The sequence below is a fragment of the Bos indicus genome, chromosome 29 (genome assembly GCF_029378745.1).
Source record: "Bos indicus isolate NIAB-ARS_2022 breed Sahiwal x Tharparkar chromosome 29, NIAB-ARS_B.indTharparkar_mat_pri_1.0, whole genome shotgun sequence".
Lineage (NCBI taxonomy): Eukaryota > Metazoa > Chordata > Mammalia > Artiodactyla > Bovidae > Bos > Bos indicus.
Window position 1 is genome coordinate 23,185,022 of NC_091788.1, and position 12,004 is coordinate 23,197,025.

A 12,004-nucleotide genomic window follows, 5' to 3' on the forward strand; every position below is an offset into this window, starting at 1 on the left:
TTGTGTTTGGTAGTATAGTCATTTTCACAATATTGATTCTTCCTACTCAGGAACATGGAATATCTCTCCATCTATTTATGTCATCTTTGATTTCTTTCATCAGTGTCTTATAATTTTCTGTGTACAGTTAACTCTTTTGTACATATAAGTATGTTTATAATTTCTTTCCTTCTACTAATTTTGGGGGTTTTTGTTCTTTTTTCCAGTTGTTTTAGATGTAAAGTTAGGTTGTCCAGGGTTTTTCTTGCTTCTTGAGGTAGGACTGTATTGCTATTAACTTCTGTCTTAGATCTGCTTTTGCTGCATCCCATAGATTTTGAGTTGTCATGTTTTCATTGTCATTTGTTTCTAGAAATTTTTTTATTTCCCTTTTGATTTAATCAGTAACCTGTTGGTTATTTAGAAACATTTTGTTTAATCTCATTGTGTGTGGGTTTCTTACACTTGTTTTCTTGTAATTGATATCTAGTCTCATAGTGTTGTGGTCAAAGAAGATGCTTAATATGATTTCAGTTTCCTTAAATTTACTGATGTTTGATTTGTGACCCAAGATGTGGTCTATCCTGGAGAATGTCCCATGTGCACTTGAGAAGAAGGTGTATTCTGCATTTGGATGTACTGTCCTAAAGGTATCAATGAGATCCTTCTCATCTAATGTATCATTTAAAACTTGTGTTTTCTTATAAATTTTCTGTTTTGATGATCTGTCCATTGGTGTGAGTGGGGTGTTAAAATCTCTTACTATTATTATGTTACTGTCAGTTTCTCCTTTTATGTCTGTTAGTGTTTCTCTTATGTATTGAGGTGCTCCTATGTTGGATGCATAGATATTTAAAATTGTTATGTCTTCCTCTTGGATTGATCCCTTTGTCATTATGTAGTGTTCTTCCTTATCTCTTGTAACATTATTTGTTTTAAGGTCTATTTTGTATGAGATGAGGATTGCAACTCCAGCTTTCTTTAGCTTCCCATTTGCATGGAAGATATTTTTCCATCCTCTCACTTTCAGTCTATATATGTCTTTAGGTCTGAAGTGGTTTTCTTGTAGACAGCATATGTATGGGTCTTGTTTTTATATCCATTCAGCCAGTCTGTGTCTTTTGGTTGGAGCATTTAATACATTTACATTTAAAGTAATTATTTATATATATGTTCCTATTGCCATTTTCTTAATTGTTTGGGGTTGATTTTGTAGATATTTTTCTTCTCATATTTCTTGACTATATAAGTCTCTTTAACATTTATTGTAAAGCTGGTTTCGTGGTACTGAATTCTCTTAACTTTTGCTTGTCTGAAAAGATTTTTATTTCTCCATCAATTTTAAATGAGATCCTTGCTAGGTACAGTAATCTTAGTTGTAGATTTTTCCCTTTCAGTACTTTAAATATATCCTGCCATTCCCTTCTGGCCTGCAGAGTTTCTGCTGAAAGATCAGCTGTTAAGCATATAGGGTTTCCCTTGTATGTTACTTTGCTTCTCCCTTGCTGCTTTTATTATTCTTTCTTTGTGTTTAGTCTTTGTTAGTTTGATTAGTATGTGTCTTGGTGTGTTTCTCCTTGAGTTTATCCTGTATGGGACTCTTCCTGCCTCTTGGATTTGATCGACTATTTCCTTTTCCATGTAGGGTAAATTTTCAACTATAATCTCTTGAAAAATTTTCTCAAACCCTTTCTTTTTCCTCTTCTTCTTCTGGGACCCCTATAATTCTAATGTAGGTGCATTTGATATTGTCCCAGAGGTCTCTGAGACTATCCTCAGTTCTTTTCATTCTTTTTACTTTATTCTGCTCTTCAGAAGTTATTTGCACCGTTTTATCTTCCAGCTCACTGATTCATTCTTCTGCTTCAAGATATTCTGCTATTATTCTTTCTAGAGTGTTTTTAATTTCAGTAATTGTGTTGTTTGTCTCTGTATGTTTATTCTTTAATTCTTCTAGGTCTTTGTTAATTGATTCTTGCATTTTCTCCATTTTGTTTTCAAGGTTTTTGATCGTCTTTACTATCATTATTCTGAATTCTTTTTCAGGTAGTTTTCCTATTTACTCTTCACTTATTTGGACTTCTGTGTTTCTAGTTTGTTCCTTCATTTGTGTAGTATTCCTCTGCCTTTTCATTATTTTTTTAAAATTTATTGTGTTTGAGGTCTCCTTTTCCCAGGCTTCAGGGTTAAATTCTTTCTTCCTTTTGGTTTCTGCCCTCCTAAGGTTGGTCCAGTAAGCTTCTTATAGGGTGAGATTTGTGCTGAGTTTGTTTGTTTGTTTTTCCTCTAATGGACAAGGCTGAGTGAGGTGGTAATCCTGTCTGCTGATGATTGGGTTTGCATGTTTGTTTTGTTTTTTCTTTAGATGAGGTGTCCTGCACAGGGTGCTACTGGTGGTTGGATGATGCTGGGTCTTGTATTCTAGTGGTTTCCTTTGTGTGAGTTCTCACTATTTGATACTCCCTAGGGTTAGTTCACTTGTAGTCTAGGGTCTTGAAGTCAGTGTTCCCATTCCAAAGGCTCAGGGCTTGATCTTGTGTTTTCATGGGCCTATATATTCTTGTCCACTGGTCAGGTACTCCTCTCTGCTCTCAGCTGGTGTTCTGCATGCACTTCTTTGTCTGAAGGTGTATTCCTGATGTATCTGTGGAGAGAGATGCACTCCACATCCACCTACTCCTCGACCATCTTGTTGGGAATGGCTTTGATAGTCACCTCCTGTACAGTGTCATGAATCTCCATCCATAGTTCCTTAGGCACTCTGTCTATCAAATCTAATCCCTTTATCTATTTGTTGTTTCCACTGAATAATCATAAGGGATTTGATATAGGTCATTCCTGAATGGCCTAGTGGTTTTCCCTGCTTTCTTCAATTTAAGTCTGAATTTTGCAATAAGAAGTTCATGATCTAAGCCACAGTCAGCTTCTGGTCTTTCTTTTGCTGACTGTATATTGTTTCTCTATCATTCACTGCAAAGAATATCATCATCTGATTTTGGTATTGACCATCTTTGATGTCCATGTATAGAGTCTTCTCTTGTGTTGTTGAAAGAGGGTGTTTGCTATGACCACTCTGTTCTCTTGGCAAAACTCTTTTAGCCTTTGATCTGCTTCATTTTGTGCTCCAAGGCCAAACTTGCCTGTTCCTCTAGATATCTCTTTACTTTCTCCTTTTCATTCCAGTCCCCTGTGATGAAAAGGGCATCTTATTGTTGTTGTTGTTTGAATGTTGGGACAAGTGGCTGGGACCATTAAATTGGCTCATGGCAAAACTTATAGGCAAAAAACAAATGTACATAGTCTGAAGAGGAAGATGCAGGTCATATTCTAAAATTAATGACCTTGATAGATGCTGCTCAGGACCATAAATCAGTAGTTTTTATAGAGGGGTTACTTTTCTGTCCTAATTACATATATCTTTAAGTCACAATTCTCAGTCCCAATAACAAGAGCAGTTTTCCCAAGTCTTAAGTATGATTGTGTCTATATTTTGTGTATTCTTTGTCATCACTCATTGTTCAATCACTTCCCCCCAAACATGTAACTTTTGTAAACTGCCTTTGCATCTCAGTTTTTTCTTTGTGATAAAAATGGTGCATTTTGAAGCTTTTGTGCTAGGCTTCATTTCTTCATAAATTGCCCACTCAAAATTCAGTTTATTGACTGCTACTGGCATTATGAGCACTTGAATCAGTATTGTCAAACTACACTGTATGTGAAAGAAGAAAGGAAATAATCAAATAAATCTGGTACTTGATTAGAAATGGAATATTTCCTCCCATATGAGTGAACAAGTACGTCACAATCTTCAGTCACTGCAGACCTCCAATGTGAGCTGGTGAGCTGTAAGGACACTCAGGAAGAAGAAGAATACCTGCATTTCAGCAGCCATCAAGCCGTAGTTATGTCTTACAGTAAGCCCCAACAGAGCTCAGAATGTGAAAAATACAAGATACATCATGCAAAATGTCAGGCTGGATGAATTGCAAGTTTGAATCAAGGTGCCAGGAGAAATATCAACATCTTCAGATATGCAGATAATACCTCTTTAATGGCAGAAAATGAAGAGGAAATAAAGAACCTTGAGGAGAAGGAAAAATCTGGCTTAAAACTCAACATTCAAAGTAAACTAAGATCATGGCCTCTAGTCCCATCATTTCATGGCAAATAGATGGGGAAAAAGTGAAACCAGTGACAGATTTCATTTTCTTGGGCTCCAGAATTCCTGAAGACAGTGACTGCAACCATAGAATTAAGACACGTGATTCTTGGAAGAAAAGCTGTGACAAACCTAGACAGCATATTAAAAAGCAGAGATGTCCCTTTGCCGACAAAGATCCATATAGTCAAAGCTATGGTTTGATGAAAGTGAAAGTGGAGAGTGAAAAAGTTGGCTTAAAGCTCAACATTCAGAAAACGAAGATCATGGCATCTGGTCCCATCACTTCATGGGAAATAGATGGGGAAACAGTGGAAACAGTGTCAGACTTTATTTTTCTGGGCTCCAAAATCACTGCAGATGGTGACTGCAGCCATGAAATTAAAAGACGCTTACTCCTCGGAAGGAATGTTATGACCAACCTAGATAGCATATTCAAAAACAGAGACATTACTTTGCCAACAAAGGTCCCTCTAGTCAAGGCTATGGTTTTTCCTGTGGTCATGTATGGATGTGACAGTTGGACTGTGAAGAAGGCTGAGTGCCGAAGAATTGATACTTTTGAACTGTGGTGTTGAAGAAGACTCTTGAGAGTCCCTTGGACTGCAAGGAGATCCAACCAGTCCATTCTGAAGGAGATCAGCCCTTGGATTTCTTTGGAAGGAATGATACTAAAGCTGAAATTCCAGTACTTTGACCACCTCATGTGAAGAGTTGACTCATTGGAAAAGACTCTGATGCTGGGAGGGATTGGGAGCAGGAGGAGAAGGGGACGCCAGAGGATGAGATGGCTGGATGGCATCACTGACTCAATAGACGTGAGTTTCAGTGAACTCCGGGAGTTGGTGATGGACAGGGAGGCCTGGCATGCTGCGATCCATGGGGTCACAAAGAGTTGGACACGACTGAGCGACTGAACTGAACTGATGGTTTTTCTGGTAGTTATGTATGGATATGAGAGTTGGGCCATAAGGAAGGTTGAATGCTGAAGAATTTATGCTTTTGAATTGTGATGCTGGAGAATACTTTTGGGAATCCCTTGGACAGCAAGAAGATCAAACCAGTCAATCCTAAGGGAAATCAACCATGAATATTCAGTGGACAAACTGATGCTGAAGCTGAAGCTCCAATACTTTGGCCACCTGATGTGAAAAACTGACTCATTGGAAGAGACCCTCATGCTGGGAAAGATTGAGGGCAAAAGGAAAAGAGGACAGCAGAGGATAAGATGGTAAGATAGCATCACTTACTCAATGGACATGAGTTTGAGCAAACTCAGAGTGATAGTGAAGGACAGGGAAGCCTGGCATGCTGCAGTCCATGGTGTTGCAAAGAGTTGGACAGGACTTAGTGACTAAACAGCTGGCCCCAGGATAGCTGAGATGCATATTAAAGGGGTGATTTCATTGGGGTCACACAGAGTCGGACACGACTGAAGCGACTTAGCAGCAGCAGCAGCAGACTCTTGCATCTTCCCATGAATAGAAAATTGCTAAATTCCTTAACTTGGGATATCTGGTTTTCTTTAATGAACAACAATCTTTTGATGTTCAGACTACTTGCCATTTCTAGCAGAACTTCTCTATAACCTGGCTCCTCTCCTCACCTCCTTGGAGCAGTTCTCTCAGGGTTACTTGATAAGCCATCTCCTGGGCTTGAAGGTTTAGGTTTAGGTTTTGAAATCTTTTTAAGTTGACATTGGCTCCAGAAATTTTGGCAGGGGAAAGGGATGTTAGGTAGATATCCAGTTTCTGAAAGTCAGTATGTTCAAAAGTTACAAAATAATGGAAGGTATGGTGTTTTATTGGAGAAGGCAATGGCAACCCACTCCAGTACCCTTGCCTGGAGAATCCCATGAATGGAGGAGCCTGGTAGGCTGTAGTCCATGGGGTCACAAAAAGTTGGACATGACTGAGAGACTTCACTTTTCACTTTCTTGCATTGCAGAAGGAAATGGAAACACACTCCAATATTCTTGCCTGGAGAATCCCATGGACGGCAGAGCCTGGTGGGCTGCTGTCTATGTCGCACAGAGTCGGACATGACTGAAGTGACTTAGCAGCAGCAGCAACATGGTGTTTTATGATCTTCCAATTTAGGTCAGCTAATGGGGGTTGCCTCTTGTGTACTGAGAATGCTGTGGTATTTGGACTAAGGGAGTTGTAAATAGGGGTGGTGTGTAGGGATGGACAGAGGTTGATTTCTAAAGAGCTTGTGGAAAAGCTTATGAAAGTGAAAGTGAAGTCACTCAGTCGTGTCTGACTCTTTGTGACCCCATAGGATTTGGGGCCCTACCAGGCTTCTCCCTCAATGGGATTCTCCAGGCAAGAGTACTGTAGTGGGTTGCCATTTCCTTCTCAAGGAAATCTTCCCGACCCAGGGATCGAACCCGGGTCTCCTGCATTCCAGGCAGACACTTTAACCTCTGGGCCACCAGGGAAGCCTTGTGAAAAAGCTTATAGAACATTTTAAACATAGTTTTAATGTCCTCTACGTCAATGAAAAAATCAACTCAAAATAAGTAGGTTGTAGCTGTTAAACCATAAGCAGAGGCAGAACAAATGCGATTTCTGGAATTCTAGAATATCCTTTCATTTCTCTAAAACCCTCTGGTGCTACTAGAAATCCTACTGTTAGGAGTGTTGGTCCGTATCTGATAGCCATTTGCTAATAATGGGACTAGCCTGTCTAAGGGGCAAGGGTGTAAGCTAGAGAAGAATATCCAAACAGTTGATAAAAATAGAAAGCTCTTTTAAAAAAAATTATGTATTTTTAACTGAAGGATAATTGCTTTACTGTTTTGTGTTGGTTTCTGCCATATATCAACATGAGTCAGCTATAGGTATACATATGTCCCCTCCCCTCCCTTTGTACCTCCCTCCCACCTCCCACACCATCCCACTCCTCAGCTGCTGCTGCTGCTGCTAAGTTGCTTCAGCCGTGTCTGACTCTGTGCGACCCCAGAGATGGCAGCCTACCGGACTCCTCTGTCCCTGGGATTCTCCAGGCAGGAATACTGGAATGGGCTGCCATTTGCTTCTCCAATGCATGCATGCATGCTAAGTCACTTCAGTCATGTCTGACTCTCTGTGACCCTATGGACAGCAGCCCACCAAGCTCCTGTGCTCACTGGATTCTCTAGGCAAGAATACTAGAGTGGGTTGCCATTTCCTTCTCCACCCACTCCTCTAGGTTGTCACAGAACCCTGGTTTGAGTTGCCTAAGTCATATAGCAAATTCCCACGGGCTATGAGTTTTACATGCGGTAATATACACGTTTCCATGCTACTCTCTCTGTTCATCTCACCCTCTCCTTTGACCCCCTGTGCCCACAAGTCTGTTCTCTATGTCTGGGTCTCCATTGCTGCCTTGTAAATAGGTTCATTGGTTCCATCTTTCTAGATTAAATATAGAAAGCTCTTGAATCACATAGCAGGATCCATGTTATGATGTCAGAGGATGGATGCACTATAATAGCGGGTCAAGGAGACAAGCTGAAGAGCAGTACGGGCTAGTACCTGTCCTAGGAATATTGGCCACAGCTGTATTGGCTCTCATGAGCTTCTTGCATTTGACATTGAACAAACAAACTGCATTTTAAGGGCCAGAAAGATGATGAACAGTCTCAGATTCTGTAATATACCCCGGTAAAAACAAAACCTCCCAAAAGGGGTCAGTATTAATCTATGATTTTGTATGACAGTGTTTCTCAGATTCTTCCTGAGAACAGGTTTGGAGGAGAGGATAGATAAAGGACAAGCAGACTCTGAGGGCTTCACACAGGCTTTAGAGGGTACCCCCGAGGCCAAGAAGGGTGTGAGAATGGGAGGGCAATGTGGATAAAGAGGACTATATTTCACAGTTTTCCTTAAAGCAAGCCCTCTTCTTCAAAGCTGGAGATCTTGCCTGCTGCAGTAGAGGGACTGTAAAAAGAGCTATATTCAAATTTCTTCTCATTCATCATCAAATGTAGTGATTTCTCTGATGGGTAATGAAACAAAGTCTGCCTACCTTACAGGATATTTGAAATTTTTAAATAAGGTTAAAAACGAGATTACCTCTATTCAATAAATTGTTCTTTAAGCAGAATAAAAACATAAAAGGGTTATTATCCCTCTTACTAACAATTAGGTCATTCATTTGTTCAACTAACATCTACCGAGTATTTCCTACTTGTAAATAGTGAATAACTCCTACCCTAAAGACAATAATTATTTAAGTATCATTATTATGTAAACATCCTGCAAATTCTTTCTCATTTCCACATAGAAAAGCCTTATTCATAATAAATTTTTTTTAATTTAAAATTTGTGGCAAAATTTCAACAAATGAATTATGTTGTTCATTTTAACTTAGTTGAGAGCCAAAAGAAACATTATTAAGATCATGCCAAAGAAAAGTATAATTAGTAGTTATTTTAAGATATCAAAAATAACCAAACACTAGGAGCTGCCAACATTATTATCTTAGGTCCCTGGTCAGAACCAGAGGAAGTGTAAAGGCAATTGCAGAAACTGAAAACTAGCACTTCAATTCAAAGGCAGCTTCTGGGAACAACTGGAGTCTTGAGTGAAAGACAGTCTTGGACTATGTATTTGAACAAATGACACACAAGAGCAACAATTTAAAAAATCACCCTTAGGCAAGATGGCAATGTGATATTCAGAAATTTCCCCTAGTTCTATCTCATCCTTGGGTTGTGGAACCAGAGGAGGCATGGAAGTGAGCCATCCCCTTTGCTGCCTTGTCAGATCCAAGTGCCTTTTTTTATTCTGCTGCTGCTGCTAAGTCACTTCAGTCGTGTCCGACTCCGTGCGACCCCAGAGACGGCAGCCCACCAGGCTCCCCTGTCCCTGGGATTCTCTAGGCAAGAACACTGGAGTAGGTTGCCATTTCCTTGTCCAACGCATGAAAGTGGAAAGTGAAAGTGTTTATTCTAGCCTTTTACTATTTTAAGCCATTAGAAGCAGGAGCAACACAAGCTGGTCTTTAGTTCCTAGACTGAGCAGGCATTTCTGACAAGGAAGAAAAGCTCCCTGTTCACTTGAATCAGTACTCATTACAAACTCATTTCCCCCTTAGAGATTCTCTCATGAAGAGCATTCTTGTGCTTACCCTGTGACCTGCAGAAACCAGGAAGGCAATCAGAGGTGATCACCTCAACCCATTCAAACTCTGACCCATTACCCATGGTGAATGAGGTCAACTGTCAAGTTTAAACAATTCTGTGATTTCTCTGAGAATTAGCATCATGCCTTTGCTGAAGAGGATAGATTGTAAATACATCATCAAAGAAGCACTTCCTGTGCTATGATTATATTCTGGAACGATCAGGAGACAACACCGTAATGTGAATACAGCATGGACTTCAAAGGAGATACATTTCAGGTTTGGAATCTCTTCTACTCCCTCTTCCAAGCAGTCTTTGTGAAGGTACTCAGCTTTTCTAAAACGTTAGTTTCTTCATTTGTGAAGCAGAGAGTAATGACTACACTGTTGATATGTTGTAAAGTTTGGGGATTGCCTTGCAAATACAATACTGTCATCCCCACCAGAGCCCATCCTTCACACTTCAACCAGGGATGTTTTTCAAGTCTCACAAATGAGCCCACACCGTTCTTGTGATTAAGTACACACTCATTAATGAGATTTCTGAGGCTCGTCATGGTTTGAACAATGTTTACTTTTCCCTCTTTGCTGATCACTGCTTTTCCCAATACTCTGTAATTCAGGTATTTTCAGCTAGATTCCCGAACATGCTTTGACTTTAGGTATTTTGGGGTCTAACCTCATGTCAGTCTCTGTCCCAGTTCCTCTTTTATTCAACTATATTTTTACTCCTCCTTCTTTTTTATTTTAATTCTTTAAAATTTATTTTTAATTGGAAGACAATTACTTTATAATGCTGTTTTGGTTGTACTCATCCTTCTGAAGTTACTGGTTTTTCTTAGAATTCTTCTTTGATTGTTCTAAGTCTGGTTTAGGTGCTCCTCCCAAAGGTCTTTCCATCTCACAGCACTTACTGTACTTAATGTGTGTGTTGGTTGCTCAGTCGTGTCCAACTGTCTACAACCCCATGGACTGTAGCTTGCCAGGCTCCTCTGTCCATGGGATTCTCCAGGCAAGAATACTGGAGTGGATTGCCATTTCCTTCTCCAGGGTACTGTACTGATAGTAACTGCCCATTTACTTGCCTGTCTTCACCTAATACCTCTATTACAAATACCATAAAGTTCCATAAAATCAGATATGGTGGTCATTAGTGGTCAGTGTCCGGTGAGAAGCTGCTTTTGGTTCACAGAGAGCTGTATTTTTCCTTTGTCCCTACATGGTAGGAGTGGTTAAGGAGCTCTCTGGAATTTCCTAATAAGGACACTAATCCCATTCATGAAGGCTCCACTGTCATGACCTAACAATCTCCTAAAGATACCAAACCATCACAGTAGGACTAAACTTCAGCATGAATTTGGGAAGGCACTTTCAGTCTACAGCAGTTTTTAAGTGGGTTCTGATTATTGCTGGTCTGAGGTTCGCTTTTTGGCTTATGTAGACTTCCAGGCTCCACCAAACTGGAACCAGAATTTCTGGGAGTTAAGTTTGAATATTTGCATTGCTATACTATGCTGTGCTAAGTCACTTTAGTTGTGTCCGACTCTGTGTGACCCCATAGATGGCAGCCACCAGGCTCCCCCATCCCTGGGATTCTCCAGGCAAGAACACTGGAGTGGGTTGCCATTTTCTCCTCCAATGCATGAAAGTGAAAAGTGAAAGCAATGCACACTAAGCTTTGACAGTGACTGATAGGGTAAGTATTCAAATGAATATTTGATAATGAATTCAAACAAAACCAGACTCCTGTTTTCAAAATGCATCCCAGTCTCTGGCTCAGCCATTGGCAAATGCAGAGCAGAATGCCGTGCCAGCTTCCCAAGATTATTTTAATCAATTATGTAATACTTCCCTGGTAGATGAGCAGTTTCCTCCAGACACCCCTGCTTTGTGCCATGCCAAGCATGCCCTGTGTGTGAGATTGTAACATCTGCAGATCTAATACAGCAGTTAATTATTTAAGGATACTCTCTGCCTTCTCATTAGTATGGTGGGCTACACACACAAAGCTCCATGCGCTTGTTCTTGTACACACAGAACACCTGCACTTTTGGAGACAGGCCTGGGCTCTACGGTCTAGGTCCAAGGGAGAGATGAGTCCTTAGCATCATAAACCAGCCCTATTTGGTGAAAATGTAAACCATATATTAGGTAATATTCCTTTTCAAGGATGTCTCCACATTTATTATATCAGGTTGTTTTTTTAGGGGCATATATTATGTAGTGAATCTTAACAGAGTGTACTTTGTGCTTCTTCCATATAAATTTACATAAAGAATAGCTCATTAGATGGATAGTAATGACCTGTCTTAGGGGAAGAATAAGAAAAAATAAAGCACCCATAATGAAGAAAAAGTTACTGCTCACAAAGTCTGTCTGGGTAGAATGAAAATTAGGAGGAAAAAATCTAAGATAGGCCTACTTTCTAGAAAATCTGCTTTCAAAAACATTGCCAGCTTTGCAGCATGCTCAACTTAATTATTGGATTTGCATTGCAGAGTACACTTACTACTCTGGTATGTTTGAAAATCATATACAGTAAAATCTTGAGCAGGATATACAATTCTGCACTGCATTTCAGAGATGGGATGTGAGCAGCAAACTGCAAGATACAAGCATGTGTCAGAATTGAAGTTTTCAAAACAAGATATGCTTTAGGATCTTTAGATTCATACCTTCTGCAGGTATGAAGAATCTGTGCTTGTGAAACAATCAATAAACATTTAGTGAGTGCCCACTGTGTGTTCAGCTCACCAC